Here is a 17,622-nt window from a genome sequence, read left to right as displayed (position 1 = left end):
TGGGCCATCTGATTCAGAAACTCTGCTTCCAGAGATCTAATCTGTGGAAATAAGCTGAGATGTAGCAATGAAACCTGTCTATAGTGTTTTTCAGAAATATTTAAAATGCAAGAAGAAATAAACAAAGAGAGTATCTGAAAGCTATGCAGCTTTTTTCTATTTATATAAACACGCCATTTATATAAATATCTTAAAACAAAATTTGAAAATAAAGATGCTATTTTAATATATTAAGTATAACATACACAATTCCTTGTGAAGTGGCATGAAAGAAAATCTAGATACTAACACATATACTGGTAAATAAAATGGACAAAATATATTGGGTAACTTAAAAGAACTACACTAAAATGTTGATTTTGTGTAAAACTTTTAATGATTAAATTATTTTTCTAATTTTAGAATCATCTCTAATGAAAACCATGCTTACATTGATAGTTTGCAACATATTTAATAAAATAGTCTAGAATTTGTATTTATGATTATTTAGTGAAAGGAAAATATTTATTTTGAGATACTGTAAAGTGGTTACAAATACTTTGATGGTATTCCTGTTTAAATTATAAGCTAAGCTCTGACTGGTGTGACTCAGTGGGTTGAGTGGTCATCCCACAAACTGAAAAGAAAGTCTCAGGTTTGGTTCCCAATCAGGGCACAAGCCTGGGTTGTGGGATAGGTCCCTTGTTAGGTGTGTGCAAGAGGCAACCGATAGATATTTCTTTTTGTCTCTCTCTCCCTCACCTATCCTCTCTCTAAAAAATGAATAAATAGATAAATTATAGGCCAAGAAATTTCAGATCATTTTATTTCAAATTTGTATCTCAGAAACAGAAAGTAACTATTTCATATTTAAGCCAATTAGGTTGAGTAACTGCAAAGAAGTTGGTATTGAATGATTTCCAATATGGTATAGAAACCAAACAGCTATTCCAACTGGCCTGGATCTGGTGAAAGACTAATTTGATTGTTTCATTGAAAAAGCTGCCAGCTCCATGACAAATAACAAATTAAAACATTTTAAATGAAAAACATAATAGTTCTTCATCACAATTTGTTGGCATATTTACATCTAATGTTTTCTTAAATATCTCCCCATTATTCTTTTTGTCTGTCTACTATACATTAAATTAGTAAGCTTATTACCTCCAGTATGTATTTGGACTTTATTTTTTTTGCCTAACTTTATGAAAAATTTTCTCAATTCCCATCATTGTTGGGATAATAGGTAGGGAGCAGGGAGAACAGTCAGACCAACCTATTTTTTTGATTTTCAGAGCAAGTTTGAATTTTTAAAAGCAGTTATAATAATAATAGTGAGCTACACTTACATAATTCTTTTCATGTTTGAGGCACTGTTTTAACATTTTTTCCACCTTATCACCTCATATAAGACAACAATCAAAGAGGAATTCTTATGATCCCCATTTTTTTAAAATGAGAAAACTGAGGCACAGAGATATTAAGTGACTTGCCCAAGACTACACTCTTCCCGAGTGTGAGATCTACGGTTTGAACCCGAAGACTCTGACTTCAAAACCCATGCCCTTTCCCTTTATAACAGATGGCATTTGCATCAGCTGTGAGAGGAGGCCTTACACTGATCCTCAGAGAACACAGTGTAATGGTACAGCATCATGGGAATCCTATATAATTTCAGTTCTATGTGAGAGAGTCATGAAGTCACAAGATGAGTCAGAGGAATCCCTTTAAATCATCAGTTTTAGTTGATGATTTGGGGTGAAGTTGTTTTTATGTTATGCATAGATATTATATTAGCAGACTATGAAATATAAGAATTTTAAGATACAGTGATGGACTTCAAAAAGCTTTCTAATCACTTTGAGATATATTGCCAGACCTGCCCCCTGGGAGGAAAGTATTCCCTCTTCTCTTCCAAAAGACACTTAGGTGGGGAAAGTTTTAGAAGTGTGGATTTGAATGAATGAATTCTGGTAAAACTATGACATTTCCCAGAATTAAAAAGTAAAGTTATAAAAATACAGCCTAATGAAACCACAAAGGTCACAAAGCCCATTTTACAGATGAGAAAACTGAGAGTGAGAAATCAGCAACTGATTCAAGACTCTGGAAATGTTTCTGAACACGGCTATGATGACTTCTTGGATTTTCATACTCTCAGTACTTTGTCCAGGTGTCTCTTAAATTATTGAAAAAGTAGTACTATAACTAATGCTAGGTTTTATCATTTTCTCGATAAATTAGCTGTTTTTCATATATGTGAATGAGCAGCTAATTCAGCCAGGATGGTGAAAGGCATAAGCATATTGACTACAAAGTTTGAAAGCATTTCCAAATCACATTCCCATAAAATCACATAGAATGGACTATAGCTAAATGTTTTGTTACCACTAGATTTTGCAGTCTGGTCTTTTATAGACTAACTCTAAAAAAATTACCCAATTTTGTTTTCTTTTGTCCTCTAAACCACTACCCTTTCCTCACGAAGACAGAGTGAAAGCAATTACTTTCCTGGGGAAAGAATCAGTTTCATGATTGCGAACTCAGTGCAAGTCCTAGCTTTTCCAATTTCATTCAGCAAATATTTATGCGATTTCTGATCTAGGTCAGGTCAGTTTATCTTTTGGCCTCATTTTGCTCAACTACGATGTGTATGTGCTTAAAAACGGAGACAAGGGAACAACTTATTCAACTATATCCTTATAGCTGTTAGTTTTAAGGGGTTTCGAGTACAGATAGATGAAGCCAATGGGCCAAGTTGAACAAAACTCTCCTAGAAATCTCTTTATTTTTGGAGAGGCAAATGCTAACTCTTAGAATCTGTCTTTATTAGAGTTTTATTTTTCTTTCTTATTTCTTAGAAGAACTAATCTAATTAATACAACCAAATAATCCACCTTTGAAAAGTCAGTGTTGAGGCTCTGTTTCAACACGTGGCCAAATGATCATTTGCAATCGATCTAGACAATCATTAGGAAAACTCAGATGACTGAGAGTCCAAAAATCATAAGCTGATGTAACATTCTAAGTTAACCAAGTAAATTATAAAGGGGCCACTTTTAAACTTCCCTTTATGCTAAGTACAGACTTTTTTAATAGTAATTTTATTCCATGCTTTTATATATCCCATGTGGTTTTGATTGGCTAACTAAAAGAGAAAAAAATAAACAAATAGTGAAGGGAATCAGAACGAATGGATAAAGAGACCTGAACCTAAATATATTTAAACACTGTTAATATAATCAAATGTTTGCCTCAAGAGATACTTAAACTTATAAGAGGTTAAATAGGAAGTATATGATCAGATATGTGTTTTAGAGTAATTTCAGGATGGCATAAAATTTGAATTTTGAATGAAAATGAGAATAAATATGCTGGGTGATTATTGTGGGTGACAAGTGTTAGGTTGCATACCAAGTAGATAAAATTTTACTAGATCTTTTAATTACCTTGGAATAGAGAGAATGTGCTAAAATTGACTACTTCATACATTTCTTTGAACCAATCATTTAAAAAGGGTCTATTTCTCTTAGATCGACTATTATCGCTTCATTTCTCCCTAAAAATGTCTACACTAAATCTGTTTAATTTTTCTGTCTATAGCATCGCTTTGGGCTAATATTCTCTGTGGGAACTCTTTGCTGGTAAAAGAGGACATCGTTCTTCCTTTTTGTTTATCTTAAAGATGCTCCTTATTCTGATAACAAGATACAACATGGGTGGATCTTGAAAACATTCAACAGTGTATGAAATACCTAAAACAGGCAAATTTGTAGAAATAGAAAGTTGAGTGGGCTGGGATAGGAGTAAAAGACAGAAAACTGTACTTGAACAACAATTAAAATTTTTTAAAAAGTTCAGTGTTGGTTACTAGGATGTTGGGAGGGGTAAAACAGAGGGCTTAATTGTTTAATGGATACAACATTTCTATTTGAGATTATGAAAAAGTTCTGGAAATAGGTTACAAAACATTATGAATGTACTTTATGCCACTGAATTGTACACTTAAAAATAATTTAATAGGTTAAAAAATAGCCTGTTTTTCTAGGTCACCTGTTATCTCTTAATTTTCTCCCTAAAATATTATCCAGTTTCATTCACCTAGGTCTAGAAGATTTTAACCAAACAATATCATATTTACTCATTAGAATACACCTTGACCATTAATTACAGACCTGTACCCTGATCCTATTTTTGTTACTATTCCTTTGAATATTTAGACATCATCTAATTGTTGTATCGAAAATTTTATTTCAAAATTGGATGAGCAATTTTTTTTAATTTTCTCATTTTCCGGATACAAAAAGAAAGAAAAAATTATTTTATCAAACATCTATTTTGACCAATTTTAGAATTAAAGGCATTGTCTATATTTAGGTTGTGATCATTAGTGGATTAATTATTTGTAATTGCATTTTGGGACTTCCAAAAATAAGTTATCACTATTACTGTGTTAACGTATGACAAAACAACTATATTGCACACAATGATATTTTTTCTCATTTGTAGTACCATACAGTAATTTTTAGCTACTGGCTGAATATTTTTAGCTCTTGACTGAATAGATACTAATATATGTTCTTTTTTGAGAAAATAAATGAGCTAAGATTCTTTGTTTGAAATGATGACAGTGTCACTGAGAATCTAAGAAAATTCAGTAAAGGGGAAAACTGAGTTTAGTTCTTAATACATCAAGTTTCAGCTATTACTGGATTTTGTTGGTAGTCACTGTTTTCAGAATTGTACAGCCTTTGCCTCAAGATTTTGGGGTTTTTTTTGTTCATTTTGGTGCTTTAATATTAATTGAATGAATTAATAAATGATCACACTTTTATGGTATATTTGTTCATAATCTATTATTTAATAGGACTGTACTTTGAATTAACTTTAAGAGTACTTCATTGAACTTTTATTGTGGGAGTATGTAAGTGAGAAGAGGTGGTGAGACAAAAACACTTGAATTTGATAAATATAGCTTACCAGTTCATTTCTTCTCTGCCTGAAGGCCCCTAGTCATGCCCTCTCTTGAGTTAGATTGTGTGAACCCCCATAAATCAGCCTTACTTTCTTGTAGTTTGCATTATAAAAAAAAAGTTATTTTTCATCCAACTATAAAAATACATTATAATATTAATAGTCTGTCAAATGGCCTGATTTTGAAGTGCTCCCCCTGACTTTGTCTTGACCCTTTCAACCCCTCCCTGTTCTTACACTGTAAATCATTTTTAGCTATTCTTTCCTCTCACTATAAAACTTTGTCCACTGATTTCCACCCTCAGCCCTGAGCCAGTTTCCCCCAAATCTAGAGCAGCCCTTAAAACATGGAATTGTACAAAAGAACTCAGTTGATTTTAATGTCAAAAGAACCCAAGGGAATTCAAAAGGACTAAGAGTAGTTAAAATTCCATTTCTTTTTGTTGTTGCTAGTTTCTTCTATACAGATAAAATAGTGATAACAAGGTAGATGGAACAATTTTGATCAGGCAACAACTCGTGTTTCCAAGGTAAAAGATAAAGTTACTGATTTTGACTGCCATCGGCAATGACATTAAGAGTGAAGAAATTTCTTAAGTGTTAAAAACCCATCAACAACTCCCCATTTATATATATATATATAACATCATATATGTAATATATATAACATATTATATATGTAATGTATATAACACATTATATATGTAATATATTTTATATATATATATATATTGACTCTTAGAAAAAATTTAAGTTAAAGAACATTCTCCTTGCTTTCTTGCTCCTGGATCTGGGTGTATTTCTCTACCATAAACCAAGTTGCCTGGGAGAGATTTAAGAGGCATCTCTCAAAGCCACACAATTCAAAATTAAATCTTGACTCTATCTAACACCATGACAGCCAGTCATGTGTTATTTGATGTACCCACTAGACTTTAAATTTTATGAGGAAATGTGTCATTATTTGCTCAATAATGGTTAAGTGAATGGTGCATTGTTAGAAGACCATCAGTCTTTACAGGTATTTAAAAATATACCTCTAGAGAGCTATCCCATAATTATAAGGCCTCTAGAATCCTGGTTCTTAGAAATGTGCAACTGACTTTGAAACAGCCTTGTTGGAATGGATGCCAGTTCATATTGTAGATTTTTTCAGAAGTTAAAAGTGTCTTGCTTTTGTTGTTGCTTTGATTTAGTCTTGATAGAATACAGTTTTTCTTTTCAATATACTTGATGATGCAAAGAAAAAATAAAAAGCAACTCTTATTTTAATAAATGGGTAAGTATTGTCAGAATTTGTTAATTTGGTAAAATTGCCTTTTAGTAGACAAACCCCCAAATGACATCAATGATCGCCAGGGAGTTTTAGGACAACGAAATGTACATGTGAAGTAAGACCATTTCCCATTGCTCTGGCAATAACGGACACACAGAGAACTGTAGTTAACAGTCCAGAACAAATGGAGATGGTAAATATTGCTAGGCTGGCAAAAATGTAATCACAAATGATAATTTATGTGCTAGCTAACTGAACTAAGACCCTATTATTTGAATCATGTTGCATCATTTACTTCTTATCTAATCTGTTTGCTTCTTAAAGTCTAAAACCAGGAAATTTTCAGTGGGCTTCAAAACAATGTCTAAAGCAATGTTTGCTTTCAGTATGTTACTACTGATGGTGTTTGTAACTTAGAAAAATTATGGGTTTCAGCTTTATAGTTTTACTACTGTTATGCTATTTGTAATTAGCTATTTCTATAAAAGAGTAAAAAGATGATGGGTTGCTATTATTCTTGAAACATCAGACAATAGGACACAATTTGTTGGCCCTGGATCACTTGGTAAAAATACATTACTCATTTTTCTCAAAGTCAGGCTATTTCATGTGGAGGTGAAGATTTTTTTGTTTTTAATTTGGATTGCTGGAATTTATTTTCCTGAAAGCAAATGCAAAATACAGATGTGGTAGATTACAAAAAAAAATAGTCACAAATTCTTCCACACCCTCAACGTACCCACTTGCAATTCTCTCATTAAGGGTTAGAATTGTACTTCTTTTTTATTATTTAAGTACAGTTGATACATATTAATTATATTATATTAATTAGTTTCAGGTGTACAATATAGTGATTTGACATGTATATACCTATGTGTTCACCACACTAAGTCTTGCAATCATCTGTCGCCATGCAAATTTATCATAATATGATTGAGTATATTCCCCTTCCATAGGTAAAGATTTTAATAGAGCAAGTTGTTTTCAATATGTTTTACCAAATTAATATCAAGCAGTAAAGTCCACTAGATGGACAATGAATATCTGTCCCTGAATATTTTATTGCTCCTGGATCTGGGTATATTTCTCTCTAAAGCAAGGAGAATGTTCTTTCTTTATCTTCAACTTTAATTTTTTCTATCAGGTACAGATATCTGAATATTTTATAGTGGCTCTGAACTTGGGTACTACTTATAGGATGATTTCTTTCTGCAGCCTCATTTCACATTTGGAAAAAAGATGTTTCCATGTAGGGCAATAACTTCAAGAGAAGGGGCTCTCACCAGGTTTATGAAAGTAATGAAGAAATGGAGTCTGAATAATATTTCAAAAATGGAAAAAGGACTAATTTACATATTATTAGCTCAGTCCCCAGTAGGTGTATCTCATAAACTAAGATATAAAATGTTAAGTGCTGGTTCTATTAAAATACATTGATTTACCTGTATGATAAAAAGAAATTTAAAACAGTAATGCAGAGTTTGGCAATGTTGTAAAAGTGTCCTCAGTGAATTAGTAAATATATATTTAGCTGGCTTAAGATGCACTTCAATCAACATATGTATGGAAGGAAAGCAATAGTTTGTCCTGTAAGTGACATAGGTATGATTCAACATAGTTGTTATTTTGTCCACCCAATTCAGATTCCATATAGCCAAAAATTTGAAAAGTAAATTAAGAGAGCACACAACATTTAAGCTGTTTTGTATAAATTAAGTCTTAATACATTTTCAAGTCATCTAAGGTGATTTATTTTCACCAACATACTTAAGTGTCTCCTATGAGAATCTCCAGTTAGTTATTACACTACTTTTTGCTTTTTTGTTTGTCGGATACACGAGGTACATTCATACAACTTTCACAAATGACAAAAGTAAAGTTCTATTCTTAGGATTGGTGATATCATTTATTTAAATGTACTTTGCCCTGTTAGAATTTCATCTCATCATTGACTAAATGGAAGTATCTGTTCTGTGGCAGGGTAGAGTTCACCTTATTTTCTAAGTGTTTTCTTTGCACAGTTAGAGGCAACTGTCTGAGCTTAGAAGCTAAATTGGAGCCACTTTGGGATTGCATGCAATTGGACTGCAGACAGACCAGTTTTGAGTTAAACATAGCTGAACATGTCATCATGGGTTAATTTTTAAAAGTATGTGGTCAGCTTTTTAAAAAATTATTAAATTTATTGGGATGACATTGGCTAGTAAGATTATATAGGTTTCAAGTGTACAGTTCTGTGATACGTCATCTGTATGTTGTATTGTATGTTTACTTATCTAAAGTCAAGTTTATTTCTGTCACCATTTGTCCTCCCTTTACCCTCTTCTACCTGCTGACACCCCACTTTCCCCCTTATAATCACCATACTGTTGTCTGTGCCACAAGTTTATTTTCTATTTGCTCAGTCCTTTCACCTTTTTCATTAAGCCCCCCAAACACCTTCCCCTCTGACAGCTGTCCATCTCTTTCCTAGATCTATGAGTCTGTTTCTATTTTGCTTGTTTATTTTGTTCATTAGATTCCACATATGAGTGAAATTATATGGTATAGCATTATACTCTCCAGGTGCATCCATGCCATCACAATAAGCTTTAAAGAGAGCAGAAGACCTTTAGTGCCTGTTGTATGTAAAGAGTTTAGAACTACCCTTGGACCCTATTCTTAATGGAAATGTGCACAGAGCTGTCTTTGGCAAAATTGAGAGGTGGAAAGCATTTGGTGTCCTTGGCTTCCAAGGCTATGACTTCTTGCCCAAAGATGCTCAGTTGAGTGACCATTTCCAGAAATACCTCTGTGTTCAAACCATTGCTGATGACATTTTCATCTAAATAATCAATTATTCAGGCCTTTGTTTTCTACAAGTGTTGTGGTTGATAATAAAGATCGTAACTACAAATAATTTTTAGTGCTCTGTATTCTAGATTAGGAAAACCCTGTTAACTCATTTGTTCCTAGCTTTGTAATTCACTTTGGAGCCGCATTGTAGGTTTTTGAATGATAAATATGTAGATGTCATGATTCTAGGCTCTTTCTAGAAATAAGCTCTTTTGAATTGAACTACAATTCAATATGCACTGTAATCTCAACTGATTCCTGTATAGTTTTGGCAAAATGATGTTAATAGAGTTAAGTGGATCTATTGTTTTTCATCAAAGTGAACCATTTGCTTGTATTTGAAAACATGTTCTTGTGGAAAGCATGTTTGAGTGAAGAGATGTGCATTTGAGACCCACATTAACTACTTGAAACAGCTACAGAATGTTCACCTGTCTGAAGTTCAGTTTCATTATTGGAAAAATAAAAAATTTTACTTTAACATCAGAGTTTTCTTAGGTTTATGACTCTTTACCTTACATCTTTAGTTGACTTAAAAATTAATTTTCTTCCCTCTTTAGATTTTCTGCCTTAACAACTCTTTGAGTACCCAGTACTTTACTAATCAGTTATCCATTCAATCATTTAGTGAATACTAATTTAGGACCTACTGTGTTTCAGGTCCTGTATGAGGTACTGAAGTAATGACAGTAAAACAAACAAACAAACAAACAAACAAACAAACCTTTGCAGTTTCTAGATTAGTGGGAGAAACAAAGAGTAATGAAGAAATCAGACTACTTAGTATAAAATTAAAACTGATTTAGAGACTACCATGGTGACATGATAATGAATAATGAGAGACTGCCCAAAGAAATGATAATTACAAAGGTGGGTTTTAATCAGGGATGCGTTCAGTGAGGGTTGATCTATCTGGTTAAGAAGAACAATGGGAACAAGATGTGCAATTAGACTATAAGCCAGGTACCAGCTTTATGGGGTATCTGCTCTCTGACTCTGTTTCTTCTCTTCAGAAATATTGATTTAGTGTCTGGAATGAAATCTACCTCTTATGGGACTTACAGTATAGAGGAGCAATCTAATCAACTCAGAGTTGGCTCTCTGTGGTCCTTTCAGTAACATTAAGAGGAATATTATAGGAAAATATAATAACCCACAAATTGTAGGCATGGTTGCATCTGGATGTATTTGGGAGATGAATTCTTCCTGATAAGCCTCATGATGAATTAGTGGAAATTGGAAGATGGCTACTTACCTTCTGAATCTGATTCTGGAAAACATGAGTAAGCCTTTTTTGGACTTCAAGGACTTGGTTTAAGAAATTGGAATATTAGAGTTTTCCCCTGCCACCCCTTAGGGCAGTTCTATTCAGTTTAACAAGTATTTAAAGAGCCTATTAGGTGCTAAGCACTATGCAGAGAACAAAGGCTATGTAGAGGATTAAGACACAGTGCCTGATTTTAATGAGCTCCAAGTCCAATTGTCCAGCAATTTCAATCATGCCCTACTTTTGTAGAGTGTGAGAAAATACAGAAATACTTAGCTTTGACTTTCAGAAATAATCACAGAAAAAATCTGGAGTATTTAATTTGAAAATAAAATTAAACTTCAAATGGAACGATCTAGCTATGCTTGTGCGTAGCAAAAGAAATACCGTTGTTCCTGTGGAAGTTTTTCAAGAAGGTACTCTGTCCAAGTTTTATTATAGCTGAATTTTAACATTGCACTCAGTACTGTTTCATAGTGATGAATGATGCCTTGTAGGTCCTGGTTAAACAATACATATTATATAGACAAAGGGAAAACTAGGAGGTTTTTTTGTCCTGGACTTTGTTGTCAGACATTAAATCTATTAATAGTTGAGGAAGCATACTAAATTATGAGAGTGACTAAGTTTAGATCAAGTCTTTGTTTTCCAAAGCTGTTCCTTTCTATCCCAGCAGTAGGGCTGATCTTTTGCCTCATAATTTTTCTCTATGTTTTCCTCCTCTTCTTCCTTAGCAACCATTCCTTAAACCTATTTACCCTGATTCTGGCTTTAAAAAATCAACCACATACAAGGGAAAGGGCTTCTTGCCCCTGAAGGGCCAGACCTGACAGCTACCACGCTGTTTCACCAAGCTCTGACTTTTAAAAGGTAAAGAAAGCGCAGTTTCCTTATTGAAACAACAGTTGTATGTGCTTTTCCAGGTCAGGTAGTTTTGTTTCATGTAAGACAAATCAAAGAGACATAAGCCAAGGGCACTTTCTAGTGTCCCTTTGGGAGTTAGGGCACAATCTCTGAGAACAGAAAGGGTCAGTGCAGTGGTCAGAGATGCTTGGCTACCCTTCAAGTACAGGCAGCTGGGTAGCTGGAATTGTCTAAAGGTGGGTGAAATAGAAAAAGGCATATTTTGGGACATGTCAATCAATGAATATTTGTGCACAGGAAAACCACCACTTCTTCAAGCCCCGATGCAGCCCTGCTTTAGGGAGCCTGGTTTGGGGAGTAGTGGGTTTGAGCCCTGTATGCTGTCGTAGTCAGAGGCATTTGTGCGGTATGTAGACTACACCTCCATGTGCTGTTACCCTGAGGGTGGTAGAGCCTGTCACTGAAATATAGCCTTGACTTTGGTGTGAGACGCTGCAGTCTGGGTTTGGATTCTGGCGGTGCAACTACAAGCCAGGAGAGCCTGGACTAGTTGCTTGACCTTTCTGTCCCTCAGTTTCCTCTAGACAGTTTCATCTAGAAAATGGATACACTAATAATGCATCCTACTGTGCCATACGATTAAACAGAATGACAAATACCATGTCTATTGTGTAACCCTTGGCCCCAAATAAGCACTTATTAAATTTCTAACTGTTTTGTCACAGGACAAAATCTATGCCTGTGGGACTTTATCATCTTGAGATTGATAGCATTTAAAAAGATACCTCTATTTTTAAAGAATAGAAAATGAAGAAATGAAAACTTGAATATATAGATATGTGTAGTAGAGACAGTGGTTTTCTGAATGACCATTTTAACACTTTGTTGCTGTGATACTTCCTATTGTCATTACAAGAACCTGACATTTTTTTGTTTCTTATTGTTTTACCATCTTGTATATAAACAATTCATCATTGAAAATACACTGTGAAAATTCCTTACTATATTCACTATATCTTAGAGCCTAAAGTTCCCTTTTCCCAAGAATAATATATTTCCCTATTAATTTTTCTTTATTTGGGAATATGGACTTCACTTTCTGTAAAAATTCTGGGGAAAATCTACCTATACATTGGGTGAAACCAGCATTCTTCTGTATTTCACCTCAAGTTATTTAAAACATGGATGAGTAAAACTCTTTAGTCCTGTATTTTGCACTTTAATTAAAATGAAATGCTCATGAATGCATGATCTTTTTGCTGATTTGTACTTATTATCTTTGCTTGAGTGTACTTACCTTATTGCTCAGTGTCACTGGTTTACCTCTCCCCAAACATGTCCCGTGTACTATTTCCAGATATTTATTCAAGTTTTAACATCCTTAACCATTGCAGAAGAACTTCAGAAAGGCTATTACATAGGTAATCAGAAAGGCAGAAAATGGTCCTATCTTTTACCTAACTTGGGCTCCTGGAGACTGGGATAGCATTTAGAATTGTAACCTTAACCCCTTAGTCTAAGGCTCATGGAGAACTGGAGTGCCTTAAAGGATATCTTTATGTCCCTCCCATCCCTGCATCTCCTTGCCCCACTCAACAGTGGACCTCATCATTCACTATTTTACTGTTCTCTGCCATTCTGTCAACCTTTCGCTTTGTTTATTCTGCTCTGTCATCATCACTGTCCTTGCCTCTGCCTCCCAGCTTTTATTATATCGTGACATCTGCTGTCGTGCACACGTGTGTATGTATGTGAATGCCCATGTGTACATGTGTCTTCATGTACTGTTCAGGGCCACTTTGTCACCTGCTGATTGTGTCTTGCATTAAAAACTTTAAGAAGATACTAATTTAGCAAATGCAGTGGAACCTCAGTTCTCAAATTTAATTTGTTCTGGAAAACTGTTTGAGTAACGATTTGTTCAAAAGCCAAATCTCCTTTGTTCATCCCCTGGGAGATGCATGACTGATAATACGTACAGTTATCAGCATGAAAGGGCTGTTGGGCAGAGAATTGAGACCCAAGTTTTATTTCAAAACTGAGACTTTTTTTCCATGAACAACTTAGTTGAGAACTGAATTGTTTGAGAACCCAGATGTTCAAGAACTGAGGTGTGACTGTACTGTTGAAGTCAGCTGTGCTATAAACTGACAGTCAGTTTGTGGACAGGCCGTAGTCAGGTTCCCACACCTTGCCCAGTCATCTGTTACCTGAGCAGTGGGGTCAGCTGGTACGGAGCATGTTAATAAAGAAGAGTTCCATAGGAAAGAACTATGAGTGTAGCCAGCACTTGGCGTTACCTTATGATCTGTTAGAATTAACTGCGAGTCACTTTCAAAGACTTCCAGGCACAATAATCAAAATATAAGACAGAAAATAAACATAAGAAAAGTTTAGATGGGAGACACTTTTAGAAGGAAAGATATTTTGTGTACTATAATTGAGTTTTAAATTATCTATTGAGATTACCATGTAATTTCACCTAATTATGTCACTTAAACATAAAGGCCAGATTCATTCCTCCATAGACTGAAATGTTCATTTTAAGTGTGAAAATGGGCAGCAGGAAAGTAAGCTCATTAGTACAAACTGAATAATTCCCCCATAATTTTAAGTTGTTTGTATCATTTTGCACACATGGAAAACCTCCCTTTCCTTCTAATTATATTCCTTCTCAAAAATTGGGCTAGTAATTACTTAGTAACTCTTATCTGGTTTAGCAGTTATTTTTATTGTTCATGCCAGTTTTTTCATTGTCCTGTTGCTACTTAGAAACTATATTCTAGTATAAACTGTAAACTGTATTCGAGTTTAGTTTTTCCTCATATTGACTGTTTCTTGACTTCACCTCAGAAAGTAAATACATTTGCATTCCTAGTAATAATGAGGATTTGAATGAAGGTCCATATTTTTAGCTATTCCTCCATAATAATATTTCTGCTTGCTCTTGAAAGTTCAACAATATTTCCCATAAATAGTGCCATGGGACAACTAACTTACTGTTTAATGCCTCCAAAAATCTCCTACAACTACCCTTCTGCATGTGTTTTTTTCTCCTGATTATATCTTTTATTTGTGAATCACTTGGATTGAGGTTCAGTATGTAGAACACAAAATATCTTTCCTTCTCAGAGTGGCTCTCATCTAAACATCTCTTATGATATCTAATAAATACAGCTTAGTTATCAAAAAAAATTAGGTTCAGATACCGGAAACTAGGTTCTAGTACCAGATTCTCCTTACAGCTCTTCACACAGAGCATGAACATTTTTGGAGCCGACAGTGTTCTAAAGGGTCTGGGTGTCCTTCCAGGTCCCCTACCCTCTCTCCTGGGAGGAAATCTCTACATTATTTTATTGTTCTGCCTAAAGGATCATCTTCCCCTAGTTGATTCAATGCTTCTCCTTTGCCTGTCTCTCATTCCGTGTGGTCCTGATGGAGCTGTCACTCACCCATGGCATTGTCTTTCTGAAGGGTGGACGTGTGACCTAAGCTAGGTCACTCAGATTCTCCTGCTCCTTCCCCCACTCTTTAAAGTGAATCTTAAACAGTGAGACACAAAGAAAAAAAAAACATTGCAGCTGTGTTATTCTTTAAGTTTCTTGTCCACTGACTGATTTTACTTAGTGTTTAGAGTTTCCCAATTCCCGTCTTCACATGGTCATACTGTTCAGTCTCCCTGTGATTCTGATATAGAATATTCTTCCAGCAAATCTCTTTTCTTTTTGCTTATGATGACAATTTGTCTAATTTGTTTGTCACCAAAGGGTTATAACAGAATCAGGGAGCCTAATAAACTGGAATAATTCTCCTTCACTCAAATAGGTTTGTTGTGGTGGTGGGTAAAGGCAGCCATCAGATGAATTATATCTTTGATATCTCTGAATCTGACTTTACAGTGCAAGTGTTCTCACTGAATACATCACGATTCAGAAGTTCAGGCAGAGGAGGTTTCTGCAGGTACCTGTCAGATACTTCTCATCCTGAGTGTGTTACACAACCTGCCCAGTGGGTCTTCCACCACAGCTGACATGTGTCTTAGCTGATGAGAGCCCTGTGCTGACAGCCAAGCTTTCTCTACCTGTGCTTCTCCACGAGTCTCTGCTTTGTTTCTTCCTATTGTTACCATGTTTGCACTGGCTCCTTGTCCATTTCCCAGTTCAGTGAAATTTCCAGGATAGCTTACATAGTACTTGTTATTTGACAAAAGGTGTTGGCATTTTTCTGGACCTGACCTGCTATTAGTTCTTTCACAAAACTCCCTTTCTTTACATGAGATTGCAGAACAGAGGACTCGTTCTGTAGTAGCTGATTTACCCACTTTCTGATTCATTTGTCTGGGAAGTGTTGGCCTTTCTTAAGCATCTGTACAAAGATATTTTATGTTGGTCAAATGCGGGCACAGGTTTTTTTCCTCTACAGTAAAAGTGCTTATCCTGAATAAGGAAATGCCCCTGGGTGGGCTTTGTAAGTCTGTAAGTTCTTAGAGATTTCTTGCAGCATTTGGTATGATGTGTACTTTTATAAGAGTTATAGATTTTATCAGATTTTCAGTGTTTCATGTCTCCCAAAACAAACAAAAACCCCCACAAATAAAAAGCTATTTATAGCCTTGACTTCTCTCCTTAGGCTGTAGAGTATTCATTGTCTGAGCCCATTTGGGGATGAATAAATCCATCCCCAGACCTGAAATCACTTCAAATTCATTAGATTAGAGTTGAATAGACAGATTCTGAGGAATATCATGTTGGTTCTGCTGACAACTCAAACCAGCTACCAGGTGGGTGTCAGCAAGTTACCAAAGGCAAGCAGAACAATCCTACCCCTGTCGCCAGACAAGTGCACTCAGAGGCATGCAAGCATTAGGATACTGTGCTCAGTTTTGCCAAGTGCAAGCTCTGAGGAGCAGAGAATTGCTATTTGTAACTCACTGGATTATATATGAAAGTAACATTTCCTATCATTATAGAGACTGCATCTTGAGCTGTTTGCAGATACAGGGGATATACATGTATATACACCTACACTCTTTTGAACCAATTACCTAGGGTTTAGAATTTGCACAGTATTTGGTGTTGGAAGAACTGAAATCAATGTCATCTTTACTAATTTAATGGCAGTGTGACCTTGGGTGATTCACAGAAACTCTCTGAGCTTTAACTCCTTAGTCTGTGAAATGAAAGTAATGACATTTTCTAAATCGCACAATTACTTTGGCCATCAATGAAATCATGCTGATGATCTATAAAATGTTTTACTGAGTTATTAACAGCAGATGTCATACCATGCAATTGGAAATGATTACTCAAGTCTAGAGGTTAATGTTTTGTTGTGAATCCAAGTCCTCCTTTGGAACTAATGATCTAAACCGCTAGGCTAGGCTTGCTGACTATCAACCCCTGCTGTCTGGCGTAGAATCAGCATTAAAATTAAATGCATACTTCTGTTTTTGTTTTTGTTTTTCAGAGATGAGTGCATTTGAAACCCAATAGATAGAAATTCTTCCTCTGAGACAGAAATGGATTTTTAGAGATGAGAGCTCCACATTTCAGATGCTCTTCAATCTTTTTCAATCTAAATTTCTCAAGTCCTTAACTTCTGGCAAATCCCATGCAGGGTTCTGACCCTGCAGGGTGCAGCCTCCTCTAAGAGAGGAAGGGGAGTGAGAATCACTGAGCATCTAGAGTTTAGCAGCCCCTGCTCTGTGCTGAGGCCTTTTCACAAATGTTCTCATTCTGTCCTCACTCTGCTCCCCCTCCCTCTCCTGTGTCCATGGAACCCTGTATTTTCCTTCCTTCAGTCCCTTCCCTTTGTATTTTATTAATTTGTTTTTAATTATAATTGACATAAAATATTGTATTAGTTTCAGGTATACAACATAATTCAATGTTTATATACGTTACAAAGAGATCACCACAATGACTGTGGTAACCATCTGTCTCCGTACACAGTTATTTCGATGTTATTCACTCTGTTCCCTGTGTTCGATGTTACATGCCCCTGACGTATTTTATAACTGGAGTTTGTATTCCTTAATCCTCTGTTCTTTCTCTTCAGATACACACACAAAAAGGGGAATAAAACAAAGTTAGAATACCTCTCCTGAAGTCCAAGCATCTTGTAAAAGTTTAATGAGGTAACCTTGGTGATAGTGCTTTGAAAAAAAGCCTCATTGAAGAGCATTGCTTGCCTGTTTTGTATAAAACGAGAGTTTGGTGGTAGAATATGCTCAGGACAGCTGCCCTGGCATGCCTGACCTGTTGCTAATGTAGCTGTAGGGTATCAGCTAGGTGAGTCTCTGAAACTGTTCAAGTCAGCATGTCCTCATTTTTAATAGAAATAGAACATGGGCTAATCCTTAATCAGCCTTTTAATCTTCAGATTCTGGGCCTTTGTCTGCATGTGACTTTTGTGAAAAAAATACATA

At 35.2% G+C, this 17,622-nt stretch overlaps 1 protein-coding gene and 1 long non-coding RNA gene across 4 annotated transcripts in view; both read left to right on the top strand.

Annotated features, from left to right (window-relative positions):
* Window positions 1–17,622, top strand: part of PRKG1 (protein kinase cGMP-dependent 1) — a 1,342,121-nt gene that overhangs the window by 594,160 nt on the left and 730,339 nt on the right. The gene's annotated exons all lie outside the window — the stretch shown is intronic.
* LOC118500977 lies at window positions 755–5,053 on the top strand. Its single transcript, XR_004903551.1, has 2 exons — window positions 755–3,769; window positions 3,841–5,053. It is a non-coding gene; the product is annotated as an uncharacterized LOC118500977 (long non-coding RNA).

Source organism: Phyllostomus discolor, chromosome 5 (genome assembly GCF_004126475.2).
Source record: "Phyllostomus discolor isolate MPI-MPIP mPhyDis1 chromosome 5, mPhyDis1.pri.v3, whole genome shotgun sequence".
Taxonomy (NCBI): Eukaryota; Metazoa; Chordata; class Mammalia; order Chiroptera; family Phyllostomidae; genus Phyllostomus; species Phyllostomus discolor.
The sequence above is the reverse complement of the archived record's forward strand: the minus strand, read 5'-3'. Positions and strand labels throughout refer to the sequence as shown.